Below are 15,176 nucleotides of genomic sequence, written 5' to 3' on the forward strand. Positions count from 1 at the left end.
ATTCATTTTGCTCCTTTACTTTCAACCTGGTTTTATTATTTCTCCCTCGTTTTTCCGGAACTCCCTTACCCGAGGTCTCACCTATTACGAATGATAATATACTACGGAGGCTGCCGCGAAACGGAAACGTCGAAACAATGGATTTTCTCCCCCTTCCACAGCATTGCCTCACAGGGTTGTGGGTAGTGAGTGACGTGCCCGACACCTGACGAGAGAGAGAAACACCCGCCAACATCAGGAGAGCCTCGCTCTCCCCGTCAGTCAAGTTAATGGTAAAATCGATCGCGGTTAATCGGTTGGCTCGGAAACGGCTGTACGAGTGGAAGGAGGGAGAAAGAAGAAGAGAAAAAACACTGTTTCTTCGCGCACACACACTACCTAGGCTACACACATGTACAGGATGGCTATTCCGGCTATTAAAGCTCCGCCCACGCGCCGACGTTGCGTCGTTAATTCAGATACCGTCCGCCGACCTGCCATACGAGAACGTGCGCCAAAGAATTGGCGAAAAATCAACAACGCGTACGAATGAATGGGAATAAATCTTAGTGCAGCAAGAAGATCCGAGAAAAACGAATCGTCGAAGAGGCCTAAGAATCGCGTTCGCTCAAACGGATCACGTATCGCGCTATGGGTGCAGATGAGTTTGATTTCCAAGAGAATGTGCAGCGATGGTTGGAAACTTTCTCTGAAGTGTTCCCGACACCGTGACAATGTTCCAAAATGTAGGGATCATGGATAGAGAGCTTGTCGAGTAATTGAAAAGAAAAATTGACGTGAATTCGATCGACTCTGAGATGCATGAATTGAGGAAACCTCACGCTTTGATAGCGTTGGAGAAAAGTTCTACTTCGGGAAGAATTGCTGTGAATACTACAAATCCTCGAGTCGATGAGGTACGAATGAATTGCAGAGCATCCAAGGTTCACGGATCAAAACGACGAGGGGGAGAAACCGCAAACATCAAAGACCCCGCTGATTAGTTTGCTAGGTGTACTGGAGCAGACGTTCTTGGCTAACATATTTAGGAGTTCAATTAATAGACGAGGTATTCGAAGGGGCGTGGTTCGAAATTTTATTCGCAAACTGGACAAGCAGTCCTTGAATTAGATACATCAAAGAGACTGTGAATACGCCAGATGAATATTGTACCGTGTATCCACCGTAATTTCACATTCAGCAAACCTCAAATCGATTCCTTGAACTCCGTTGGTAATTCAAGTTCTTCGGTACATGATTGATAAGTGTACGAAAGTTCAGCTGTCGACCAGAGATTGAAAAATACAGTGAAGCAAAATCGAAGGTGCTTCGAAGTCGACCAAAAGTAAAAGATTGAATGCTTTCACGGAATGAAATAAGAATTGGTGCAGTAGTCTGCACACTATTCATCTCTTCTCGGTTTGAAAAAAGACTGAAAAAAAGTTCGGTCAGCCGGGACGATTGATGACCGACGATTTTAGGCAGGGGTTGTATTTTTTATCCAGTGACTAAGCCACCCCAAAAGGTGGACGGTTGGAATTTCTTGGATTTTAGATGGCAAGTTTCCCTCGATTCGGGAGAATCTTCTCTTATCCGGAGAAGAACTACAGCCGAAAACCGATTGAGCGAAGAGCCCACTGATCACGCCAATCCTACCCAAGCTTACCGGAAAGCAGGATTTGAGTGACAGGCGGCTCGATCAAGCCTCTCTACCTGATCGCCCGAGGCTATAAGATGCCAGGAGATACCCACACCCTTGGACGAGGTGCTTCAGACTGCTTCGGTAGGATTCACTGAACATTTCGAATAAGCCGATTTTTGTCACCGGTGGAACAATACAAGTTGGTAAATTTTCTGTAGAATCAACGGTCTCGGTTCTCGAATCGAAAATATAGGAAGTTCCAAAACTTTTCGTTGATTCTTCTCACATTTCTCAGCCTTGGAATCGACGAATTGATTGAATAACTGTCGGATTCTTCAGTGTTTGCGATTCAAAAACAAATTATGTTCCTGTAAGAACTAAGAGAAAGCGAGAAAACTAAGACGTTCGAGGATATAACAGTTTTTAGACAAATGGACCAATCATATCAGAACGTACAGTTGAAAAAATTGAAAAGCACTTGTATTTTTGACATGGTTAATTTTTTTCGACCTTCGTTATTCATCAGTGCGTTCATATTTGTATGCTAATCTAGGGTAAAGAAAATCCCATATAGATTCATGAAACTTTGTAGAAGTTACAAGTCTCCTCGACACTTCAGTGATTGTCGAATGAATTTCCCTCTACTGAGAAATTATTATCTACACACAATGCATTGAGTTCGCTAATCGAATGTCTGCATACATCATATCACGATACAGGTATTAGGAACGAGAGTTGTGTGTTGAATTGTATAACAAGAAAACATGTTTCATTACTGACTCATTGGAATGAACTTCAAACTGTCAAGTACGAATCATACCCTACAAATTTCTGATCTGCCTGGCCAAACAATTCACATCCGATAAGAAGCCCAAAAAGCGAATCCCATATGCCGACTGAAACCGTAGAAAGCGCGACTGCGGCAGGTGAAAAACGTCCCGACCTGTAATATGTGGTCATGTACCGTAATGTCTGCTTGTTACATGCACAATGAAGATCCGTGCTTCTTGTGGGATGCAGCAGATGAGGAGGACGAGCAGGACGGGCCTTGAGTGTCTTGCATATAATATATACATAAGTGGCTTGTGTATAATAGTGGGTTACAGATAGGCGACTAGGGTGGGCTGACAACGTCGATAGAAGTCGCGGCCTTCGGAGGCTTCCGGAGGCCAACGACCAGGCGAGACCAACGCCGCGTGGTATCTTCATTCCTATCGGGACGCCAGTTGAGAGCTTCTCTACATCGACATGTCCTACGAATACGTATTTCATGAACGTCGCACGTCGAGTTGGCATTCCAACTATCCGTGTATCAACGTGCAAGGCGATGTTCTGAAGATTGGAAGACGCGTAATGACGGACCTTTGAGCAGTCTGCGACTTACGAGGAATGTATCCCAAGTCGATCACTCCGATTTGATTTCTTTTGCAATATGTTACAGTAGATTAAAAACTAAACGACACGTGTTTTCTTTCATCTGCCACTAAACACTTTCAGGGGGTAAAACCACCCTCCAAAGTAAGGCATGTCAAGGGGTGATTCGGCAGTTTCACCCACAAGAACGTAATATTTTTTAACCAATCCAACTGGAAAAATTTTCTCATAACGAGAGATGGAAAATGTAATTTCCTCAGTTGAAAAAAGAAACTACCAAATCACCTCTTGACATGCCTTAATTTGGAGGATGGTTTCACTCCCTTAAAAGTGTTTAATGGCAGATGAAACAAAATACGTGTCGTTTAGTTTTTACTCTACTATAACTTATTGCAAAAGAAATTAAATCGGAGAGATCGACCTGGGATACTTTCCTTGTGAGAGGTCGAATGGGATGGATGCATGATGATCTGTCGACAGAGTAGCAAGGAAAAACTGGAGTACGGTCTCATCTCTTCCGTCCTCCTCCTCCTCCTCCTCCTTCTTCTTTTTCTTCTTCTTCTTCGTTGGGAAATTTGTTTTTGGCGAGGGCTCATCGCACGTGAACCGGATCTACAAGGTGGATATCGACACCGGCAAAGGAACACAGCAATTTGCGAAGGAGAGTAATTAAAATTTGGTTGGTAAGGCGGGCAGGAGAACGCGAATTCGGGCAATCGATCAGCGCCGAGAAGCGAGCTGCTGGCTAGATGGCTCGATTGATCACTGTCCGCTACGCTGGAGCGGGAAAGTAGCGATCAATCATAATTTGTAAGATTCCCATTTCGCGTGTATCGATTCAGCAAACGCGATGATCCGGAAACTATGTAAGAAACGAAAATAATGCTGCCAGAAATTTTCCCTTTCTCTGTAAACATTGCAAAAGAAAAGCTTTCGATCCAAGTTTCGATGGCTGCAGCAGCCAATGATGCGATACTGAAAATTTTTCCACCGCGAATATCGCAAAACGTACGTCATCACTTTTGCAAACATTACATAACGCCGATGTATGTAACGTGTTCATCAATGATCGTTGCGCAGCTGTGTATACCTTGAGAGTACAGTGTGCCTGTTTAAATTTACTTTGTAATTTTTTTTTTTCTTTTTTTTCCTAGTCTCCTCTATCTTACGCAATCACACATGTACCCTCGTTTGCGTGACAGGCGTATACGCGGCTGCGTTTACAACATGAGATGAAGTCAATTGGCTGGACGAAAATATTACACGTCGATACACACAGCCGCGAATCGAAGCCAAGAACTGTTGAGAATTATTGGAACTATCTCAAGTTTGAGCGGAAAATAAATGTCATGTGTATGTTACAAAACCCGCCAATGACAATGTAAACATATCCTCAAGGTGAAACTTTTGAAAAATAAGAGGGTATTTGAGAACAGATGTTTCAGAGTGCTTGTCGTATACTATACTTTTAGCCTAAACGAAATCTGTCACCAGGTCAAGAAATATAATATATCAAAAAGCAATTCGTTTAGTGAAATTTAACACGAAAGATATGTCAACTATAATAAAGAGAAGAGTGAAAATAATTTTAGGAAACAAATTAGGCGCGAAACGATAACCTAGCAAGTTGAGTAGAGGAAAGAGTGGAAAGAAAATATATGTGGCTAAAAACTCACCTTCAGCAGAGACGAGACTACAGCACCGGCTGACCTGTAAAAGAAGAGAAAACCTGAGCGTTAGTGAAATAGCATAGCAAAAAACACAATTAGCAACTATAAAATATTTGAGAATTTATGAATTCTGTTTCAGTGAAACGGATTTGCGGTGAAGTCGCATCAACCTACACGTAACACGTAAAACTTGGTTGAAATCGATTTTGGAATCCGATTAATTGAGTGATCGAAGAAACGAAATGAGCTTCGACTACCATAATAACCACTGAGGGGAGTGTCAATTCCGACGATGACAGTGGTGACGGAAATGGCGTATATTCGCCGAAACGTCTTTCAGATTTTGCAAGCGAATCTCCAAAAGTTTGGGGAGGACGACAAACCGGAGCAATCTCAAAATTAGAGAGTTGTTCGACCGTGAACTCAGCCACACCTGCAATGGCACGGTTGATCGAGACGAACCAAGAGGGAATCGAACGCTGCCCTTCCCCGTCACCTCCTTGGCTAAAAAACGTATAAGGCATGTCAATTATACGACCATATTTCGAGGAACACGTGTCAGACACTTGGCCTTTCGGAACAGCTATAAGCGATCAGCCTTTCTTACGCTCGATTTCGTTCGGATAAGCTGTTTCGTGACTCTAATATGGATGAATGAGTCGCGCGTTACTTGAGAGACAGAAATATACTCGAAAGATCAGCAAGACCAAGAGAAGGCTGAAGAAGAAACGTCGGGTCGCTAGGGTACCAGTTACATGATCAAATCCAAAGAAGGATAAAGAAGAAACGTCGGGTCTGCAGGGTACCCAGTTTCATGATCAAATCCATAAAGATAAGGGGAAAAGAAGACCCTGCGGGGTGCGATGCATGCCGTCCTTCGAGAAGCGCTGAAAAGGCGGTACACCAGGACTGTATCGAAAACGGTCATCGAGTCGGACGGTTAACGACTGCTGAGGCCTGCCCTCGGCAGAAGCCCGTGAGTTTCAATCGCGGTCCCGAAGGAGCTGAGTGAGCCGAAGACTTTTATCACCTTGGAATACACTTTGCCGTTCAATTTGTGTGTTTTCCCCAGTGTGTCCTCCCTTTCGTCCTTCTCTCCGTTTGGCTCCCAGGCCAAAAAGGTGTTTCCCCTCTCTCACCGCTCGAAAACTGTCACCCAGATCAGGATGGCAGGGCGCTTTACGCCGGGATAATCACCATCGGAAGGATGTCTAGGCCAAGTTAGATTAATCGAAACGAAACTTGGCCGGGTAGCCGGTTATAGGATGAGACGGGTATGGCTAAACATCGTCAGACAGCACCGAGTACCTCCGCCACGTCATAGTAGACACACACACACACACAAAGCAGAGGATGGATATATGGTAGGCGTCACGTGTCAAGGAATGATTAATGCGGTGGCGAACGCGTTTACGGCCTTGCGTATAGGTGGTGTATTACTTCCACAAACATTGTAACTGGGAAACTAGCAGCGTTCTAAAGCTAGAGCTCAGCGTGCAACGGAGGATGATTCAGCTGACTTAAACGTCCATGCGCCTCGCTTCCAAGCCGACATACCTCTACCACTTTTGCCAATAGAGCTTGTTTCTTCAACGCGCCTATTATCTTCTTCAGGTCAATGTTGGAGTAGGTACGGTCGGACTAAGAGAAAAACACACGCGGAACGATCAGCGTTTGACCGATGATCCATTGAGGGGTCACGTTGCGAGACCAAGACCATCAGACCCGGTGCTCCATAACCGTCCGTCTTATGGCCGGGGGAAAATCCAGTTGACCCAATTAATTAGCATTGACTTATAGCGTCGGAATCTGACCCCTTACCGAGAATAGGAGCGGTGCAGCATCAGTCGCACTGCAGCTGTTGTAAGGCCTTGTTTGGACGAGCAGCCGGTGCCGCAGTGGCGTCCTAGTTGAGAACGTGCAACTATGGCGTGAACGAAACGGGACTTTAAACGATCAGCCGATCCATCATCCTCTGTGCTCGAAAATTTGTCCATCGATTGGCGATGTTTCACCGGATCCCCGACTAATTGACCCGACTCCTGCAGTCGATCATGATCATGTGTTCGCCCGTTCGGCGCTGCGGGACTGATCGAAAGCTCATAATCGAATTATAACAAGCTGGACGTTCGGACGACGATGAAGCCCAGCCTCTGTCACTTGACGCCTCGTTCTACCCCCAACCCCTAACCTTGGGTCGCGGGCTGCACGGAAATCGTCCGATTTCTCGATAGCGAGCCGCTTCGCCAGCCCCGTACTGATCACCGACACCCACTTCAATGCCGAGGGGTTGATTCCTACTTCGATCACGTTTAACAAGCGCCGCTCCGCCACCGCCATCCGCGTCGGGGCAAGGGTGTTCGTAACGAGGATCATCCACCGTCTGAGACATTTTCAAGTACCCACCCAATTTCTACTCCTTATGTCTATATGCCAGCGTAAATTTCGCTATTTCTCGTCCGTGGCACAATTTATGGATCCGTCCATTAGCGCAGAGTTTCTGCATAATGGAGGAGTTACAGGAATTGTATCGGCGCGTTTTTGTCGGACGATTCAAGTTCAAATGACACGAGTATTCCAAAACAAAGAACGCATTACTGCTTTAAGGTCAAATAATCCATACCTCCGAAACATTCAACGATTGTATATATTGAAGGAGATCTTCCGCGTACAAAAAGCTTTTACGGATAGGACATAAGTATCCGAAATGCTATTGCTCGGCACATATGGACACCTGATGATCGTTATCAGCACTTAACGTTAACATTACACGATATATCGGTAACAATAATTACGGAGTTTCACCGAAGTATAAAAGTCGGTTGAATAAGTAGAGGAGTAGCATGTAATTCGGCTGGACAAAAATAAAAACGAGAGTCCATTCTCACCGGAAATAGCGATTCTATACAATTTTGTATTTGACACAAAAATCGATGGTGAAAATGTGCCGTTATAAAACGCAGAGGCGATCGAAGCGCTCGATTTGATGCGCGAAACGTGCCACGTGCCCATCATTTTCATTACGAATATTACTGTTTGCTTGAAACGCGTTATCCGCTATTTGGGCATTACCAAGCTGTACCTTGTATAAACCGAGGATGAATCAATATCGCGTAACTATTTAATCAGCTGGGTGGAATTAATTGCAGACTGTGTAAAGTGTTCGCTTGGCGTCGATAATCCCTCGCGTAAGGTTGCGGGTTAATAAGATTCGGTCGTTTGTAGGTAGAAACTGAATGAGAGTCGCGTAACGATCGACTGCGAGTGAATAATCTGCAGCTCTTTGGGATGGCTGGATGCCCGGGAAAGTTATTTCTGGAACAGTTAGCCGAGAAAGGAAGTTTATACACCGCGGAGTCCGCGAGGTAGGTTGGTAGGTAGGTAGGTATTAGGAATTTGTGGAAGCCGGTGTCGCAGCGTGGGTCGGCTGGTTGGTATATAAATTGCAGGGTCGTAAAAACTTAAAATGAAACGAAAAGTTTCATTCAAAGTTTGACGGGAAAGTTTGGCACGCGCTTCTTACGATGATAACCAAAGGAAATGACCCTGTTGCGGGAGGAGTAAAAAAAATATGCTCAACGTAAATGGTGGAAAGCAAAACCCAAAGAGGACCTCTTCAAGTCAGTTTCATCGATTACGTAGCTTCTGAATGACTAATCTTTATCCTTGGAAACATTGTACAAGATCAAATTGGTGCTGTAAAAATAATGTCGACTGTAGATCATGTATCTAACGATTCAAGTATTCCCGCTGAGAGTCATAACAATGAATGATAATGTTGTGAAGATAATTTGACTAATAGGGTCAATCACGTGACGTACTCGTTCGGCAGTTACATCTGTCTTCTCGCAAGCAGCTATCTCGCTTGCTCGGTCCCTCTATTGGAAGCACGACGTGTAAAATATACTTGATGAACGTATTTCAAAGATTTTCTGAAACTCGTGTAAAGTTCGACGTGTTCATTCAAAGTGTCTTGAAGAAGTAAGGAGGTTTCTACGAAAATACGATAATTAGTATACTGGCATGAACAATGTTTAACACACTGTCGGAACAAGTGAGAAATTATACATGTATGAACGAATGAGAGATGGATGGATGAATAAAAGTTAGACTGCAAAGATTTATCGTGAATCCTATATAACGATTTACAAATCAAATAAATTGACCGTCATGAATTATTGCTCGAACCTTTTATATATTGTAATTATTGAATGAGCCTGTTTAGAATACGAAGAGACGACCATTGGTAATAATATTTCATTTGACTGAAATAATAATTACAAGTTCACTATTGGTATATCCCGTCTTTCCTAGACTCCAGCTCATGATTGCAGTCGGTGATTAATCATGACTATAATCGGGAGAGGTTTGCAGTTACATTAGTACTAAAGGACAAGAAAGTAATAATGATTAGCAAGTGAAGGAAATACGAAGTCCACAAGGAAGGAAAAGGAGGCGGAGGAGTGAGAGCGGGTGGACTTAGAGTTGGGGAAAGGTAAAACCTGCAGCAACTCATCCGGCAGGTATATGGATGTAGCGGTGGTGAAACAACGGTAGTGTGTACCTTCAGCTTTGCCCAGGGGAGTTGAAGGAAATTTGAGAGACACGAGCTTCTTATTCGTATTGGCATATTTCTTGGAACACAGAAAGAATGGAACAAAGATAGGAATAAAAGAAGAAAAATACTCTCAAAGTGTTTCTATCCCCGGTAGCCAACGAACAACCGTATGAGGTACATCATACCACGTACTACGTTAGCGTCAGACTTCCTTCGATGTACTGCGTTGGGTACCTACATATGCCGATACACTAGATCCATAAACAGTAAAGCTGAAGCGTCGAATTCCACTGCATTTTGCTCTAATCATTTTTTATTTTACTTCCATTCAAACAATAGCGTTGCAAAAGGTGTTTTATCACCGTAACTCGACGGACGATGATTCATGCTACGCACGAGATGAGAAATCCAATCTGCTCGCGTAATATTTCTCTGGATTACATATCAGAATGGGATGAAACATACGGCGTCATCATCCCGTCTTGCGTAACGATGAATGAATGAAGGAAAGAAGGAAGGAAGAGGATCCATATCTAAGCGCAGCGAACCATCGTGCAGATGGTGCTTTGTCAAGGTCTTTCCTCGTTTCTCCTCCAGACCGTCTAAAGCTGGTGTGTTCCCAAGTACAGGAAATCTGTGCATCACTCCAGCTGGTGCATAATTCATGCATCAATTCACTTGCGGTTGTGCAAATGAGAACAGTGTGTAAAGCACGCGGCGGCCGGGAGTCTCGGTCTCATTGCTTGCGGCCACGTATTTGATACTCACTTTATTGCCGTCACCCGAACAGGATATTTCCCGACTAAGCCATCGCGAATGAAACGGAAGAGGAAACGAGATCATCATCCGCGAAGCCGCGGTGCTCTGCATACCGCCAGAGAGATGTGATCAAAGGCTCAAACGCTTTATCAGGACAAGAAACACACGCCATGGACAATTTATCCCAGGAATTTCTCTTCGGCAGTTTGAACTTGGCGTTAGTCTAAAAATTAGATCATATAAGGGTCTGCAATGGACTCGGAATGGCAAAGAAAAATACTCGTAGAGAGAGAAAGAGAGGGATTGTAGAGTGTTCAGGGTGGTTGGTACCTCGGTTGTAGTTGCTTTGGTCGTCTAACCTTTCGTGCCAAAGATCCGTGCCCAGGACACCCCACCATGGTGTGGGTGCACAAGTGGGTGTAAAGCGTGTGCGTTCATTCCGGGTCACAAGCACATAGTCAGAGAGCTGTAAAGGGTTCTGGCTGCACGCCAGAACAGTTTGCTTCATATTCGACTGTGGAACGACATTCAGGAGAACAAGCTTAACCATCGACTATCGGTTTCCTCTCCCTTTTAAATAATTGTCTATGGTTCGTTTCCCCACGAGGTGCACTCCGAGGAAACTTTTTGCTTGTTTAAGGGGGGAAACCAGTTTAGACCGATCGAAAAATCGTCTTTTTTTATTGCATGAATCGTTAGTATAACTATTCAAAAATATGTGGTCAAAATTTCAAAGCAAAATTCCCATTAGTTCGAATGCAATGAGCACTTAAGTGACCGCCCGTCGGTTCTGTGAAGAAGCGCACGGTAATTATAACGGAGCGGTCGCCCAGGCCCTTCTTTTCCAGCTACCTGCCTCAATACCGCTGTGCTATTGAATAATAGAATGACGCATATGAGCAAGAAGAGGGATTGCTATATGGTGCTGGAATAGCTGATTAACCGGTGAGCATGTTTTATAATTAATTACTGCCTTGAATTTCTCGTTTTCGCTACATTTTATTTCAAACGCGTTTTTCTCGAAACGGCTTTTTTTCGACTAGCGTACATTCTAGCTCAAAATGTTATTGATCAATCGTTCTGAAATTTGGTGTAGATATTCTTTATTCATCTCCACGTAACATGAACCAAATTCGGGGATTATATTGTTATTAAAAATATATGTTTTTATGCAAGAAAGATGAAAAAATATAGTATAAAAACATGACATTGTGTCCAAACACCTCAAAAACATGCAATTTTCAATTTGTTTGATCAAAATTAGGTTCATATTCTTAGAAAACATGTTTTTAATGAAAAAAAAAAAATCCTGATGATTACAGATAAAAATTGCGACGTCCGGGATGTACGCCAGCCAAATGTTCGGATGGCAATCGCCCATGGACTGCACGCGGTAACTCCACTATTTCCGGCGGAAATCTTTTGAAAAACTTTTAAAGTGCACTTGAAAACATAAATAAAATATCCTCCAAGTTTAAACAATTTGTGATTATTCCTTCCTGGTTAAAAAAAATCATGAAAAACAGCAAAATTTCGACCTCAAAAACCGGTTTCCCCCCTTAAAAAAATCACTTTTTAAATGAATTTTATTGCAGTGTTAGCAGTACGCATAGTACATATAATGTTGTAGCTAACGTGCTACATTATAATTTATTTGAGGAAAATATGCGAAGTATTGTACGATAATTATACTTATAGTAGAAATTACAGTATAGTACGGTAAGCGTGTGCTTAACGTCAAACAAATTGTTAACGCACGTAGCACTCGGAACTATTTAATTAAAAAGCCATGGATTATCAGGGTGGCCACTAAATCTCCACTACGGAATTCCCAGACTTTTTCAGGTTTTTCAGGCAAAAATCTTATAATTTTCCCTGACCAATTCGGATATATTAGTTTTAGCAAATTGAAAAAAAATATAAGTATTTTCTACATCATTTATTTTTATTTTTTCTTCTTTCTCATGAAATTACGAACTGTCACTTCTGTCACACTGTCCCATCTCACCGATATACACAATCGTGTGTATGGTAATATTTAAGAATATTCAAAGTTTGAAGAGAACCTTCCGACGATGGTAATAAAAATCTATATTCTATCTAATTTTTCTAAACCTTAAAGAAATTGCGGGACATATTTGTATGAAAAAAAATATAGTAAGCGATACTTCCTGACTTTCCGCAAAAACTCCTGACATTTCACTAATCATTGTAGACTTTTTAAATTCCATGACATTTTCAGGTATTCTAGAATTCCCTGATACGTGGCCACCCTGGTTTATCTTTTCCTTTGTATCGTATCAAATTACATATTCTTTTCCTATAATAAATTGCAGCCCAAAGATGGCTGGTAGCTACGTTTATGCTATCAATCACATAAAAATGTCCTTCTTTGACCTTCCCCGACAAAACACTGCCGGTCTCGTACACTTATCGGGTTACGAAATGTCAACTTATCGATCAAATTTTGGTCATTACGAACAAATTATTTTCCAAGCGCGAAGCGGAGAGTGACTTGGCGTACATCATCGTGGACACGCTCGGCGGACTGCATGTTCAACATCATTAACTTCACGTACACGTGTCATACGAGATTTTACAGCTGTGTAACATACGTCGAACAAATCCCTCCGGTGACCTGCCACTCTGTAACAATTGGTAATGACACAAATTGCTACACCGGATCTCCTTCTCTCTCTCTCTCTCTCTACTCGTCCATGTATCTATTTCGCTGGCAATAGAACCTACTCCAGATCTACGGCGCGTGACAGCCACACTACCCTGAATACGGATCGGTGAAATTTTTTCTAACGACAATATCAGTCACGAGTCAATTGGTGTTGTCGTCATTCGAAGGCTATAAAATTTAATTTATATTTTATGATTTCTTGATAATGTTTTTAATCTTTTGTCGATGGTTTTTCCTTTCCCCCCACTTTTTTACACACTCCTTCTTATAGCTGCACCGTATTCTCGCGGGACTTACGGTGTGTTTAACTTTCCGCCGCGGGTTTGTGAGTGACGGAAGGAGGTCGATGACCCCTTGTACAAACAGCGATGAGTTATTATAAGTAGCAGCCGTTCTTTGTGTCACCGTCGATCGGCACACACGCTCCGTTTTTCCATGCCGTAGGAAAATCTCTTGTACAACAAAGATTCACGCCGTTTCACCAACACGCGGTATTTAGATCGCAGTGCGTAGCGATAACTCTAATCTCGTATGTGTTCAAACCTCCGGCATTGATATTAAGCGTCAGATTTATTATGGCAGGCTTGACCGACTCACAGAATAAATGATTGATCGATCGATTGATGGTTCGATTGACCGATTGATTGATCAACCGATTGATCGATTTGACCAAGAATCCGTCCATCGAATTTCCGATAAATTAATGAGAAAGTGTGAGTAACTCATAGCGGCATTTTTTCTTTCCTTTCTTTTTCTTTTTTCTTTTTTCTTTCTTCAATCAGTGAAAAGCTGACGGTATTACGCTTGGTAATTTTTCTTCTCACGACCTAACGAGCCCATAACGCGGGACTTTTTCTTCCGGAACACTTTCGAAAACCTCTTCTCCGCCCCGCATTATCGCAAATGAACCCTAAATCTGAGAGGTGTTTTATGGCCGATCGGACGTATTTTCAAATCGATTATAATCAGAGAACGCCTTCGGAAGCATCGAGCAATAAACTCGAACGCTCTATTATTTCACACCTCATTTTTATACCTCTGATTATTCTCCGTTCCACCGTTTTTTTTTTTTTAGAATTTAACCTCTCGATTTCTCGAACCCCGCCGCTCCGAGATGCGAAGACGATGTGTACCTTAACAAGCGTAACTCGTGCATTTTTGATGCTTCAGAAAATAACGAAGCAACGGGGCTTGCGGGCTGAATCGACCTTTCCGATATATACATACGTATGTATGTATATGTATATGTATATGTATGTATGCATATACTTATATATACACGCCGTTTCCTCCACACTGTACTTCCATTTTCCGTCTTTCACGTATCGCTGAGAAGAATTGTGAGTATACTTACACCTACACGTTAAGTAAGATGTACATGAATAGGTGGACACAGACCCGGTTTTACATGCACCTTCAAAGATTGAAATTTTCTAGGAGAGGTCGGTAATATTTTCCAAAGAACCCGATGTGGTGGAATTTTTACCTGCTTCATACCCTCGTGGAAATTCACTTGGCGTGGTAACGCTCAATATTTCATTATAATAATTTCATGTAACATTATAATCATTGAGAAGAAAAAAAAATATATATATATATAATAATTCATAACACAGCCGCTTACCGACTGAAAACAGTTATAAGGTACTCTACAACTGTTATAACTATACTGTAGAAAAAGAACTGGGACAGATTAAATTCGCGTGCCAAAGTTTTAGATTCAGGTTTTTTTTTTTTTTTTTTTTTTTTTATAAAAACTAAACTTCACAAGGTACGTAGAGTCGCTCGACGTCGCGTAAAATTATTCGAATTAATTTTATCGAGTTTGATCGTTGACAATTTGTGAAAGTTATTAAAACGGTGCGCCGTGTGGCTTTCAGTTTTCCCATAAAACGCTTCACGACACTTGATTGCAAATCTGTGGAAAACGAAGAACGAACCGAAGCTCGGAACAATTTGGTAGACATTGATTTTTCATTCGCTAATTTCCTCAACGTAGGCTTTTCGCACAATCTCCGTTTGGGCTGGAGAAATAGAGGGAGAGAGAGAGAAAGAGAGAGAGAGAGAGAAAGAGAGAGAGAGAGAGAGAAAGAGAGAGGCGTTTGATCGATATACGAATAGGTGTGAGCGCAGGTAGCCGGTTCATTATTACCCGCGGGTTCTAATCCCCCTTTCCTCCGGCGAAACACGGCCGGCACAAGGGAAAGTTATTTCTTTTCGGAAGTCCATTACACACCGGACTTATTATTAACACCCGAAAAAAGTATGCCCGTTTATTTTTCTTACAGTGTGTATAACAGAAGCACGCCGCTTTCTTAACCCGAAGAAACCCGCGGACCGATCTTGCCCTAGGAGCTTTACAGTGTTGGGCTTTACAGTGTTATAAACCACCACCACCACCAGCAACAGCTCCAAAGAAAACACGACAAGCCCTCTTCTTCTCGCAAAGGCGCAATCGCTCAATAAACACCTCGTCTCGGGAATATACACGCGAGGTTGATGCTT

The 15,176-nt window shown here is 42.6% G+C and overlaps 1 protein-coding gene across 2 annotated transcripts in view; it reads right to left on the minus strand.

The window, feature by feature from the left end:
- The window catches only part of LOC124180549 (putative polypeptide N-acetylgalactosaminyltransferase 9), a 191,805-nt gene that overhangs the window by 171,214 nt on the left and 5,415 nt on the right, over window positions 1–15,176 (minus strand). For both annotated transcript variants that reach the window (XM_046566191.1, XM_046566189.1), the window contains exon 2: window positions 4,672–4,705. The gene's annotated coding sequence lies outside the window, so the exon portion shown is untranslated. The remainder of the gene's footprint in view (window positions 1–4,671; window positions 4,706–15,176) is intronic.

The sequence above is a fragment of the Neodiprion fabricii genome, chromosome 4, assembly GCF_021155785.1.
Source record: "Neodiprion fabricii isolate iyNeoFabr1 chromosome 4, iyNeoFabr1.1, whole genome shotgun sequence".
Classification (NCBI taxonomy): Eukaryota; Metazoa; Arthropoda; class Insecta; order Hymenoptera; family Diprionidae; genus Neodiprion; species Neodiprion fabricii.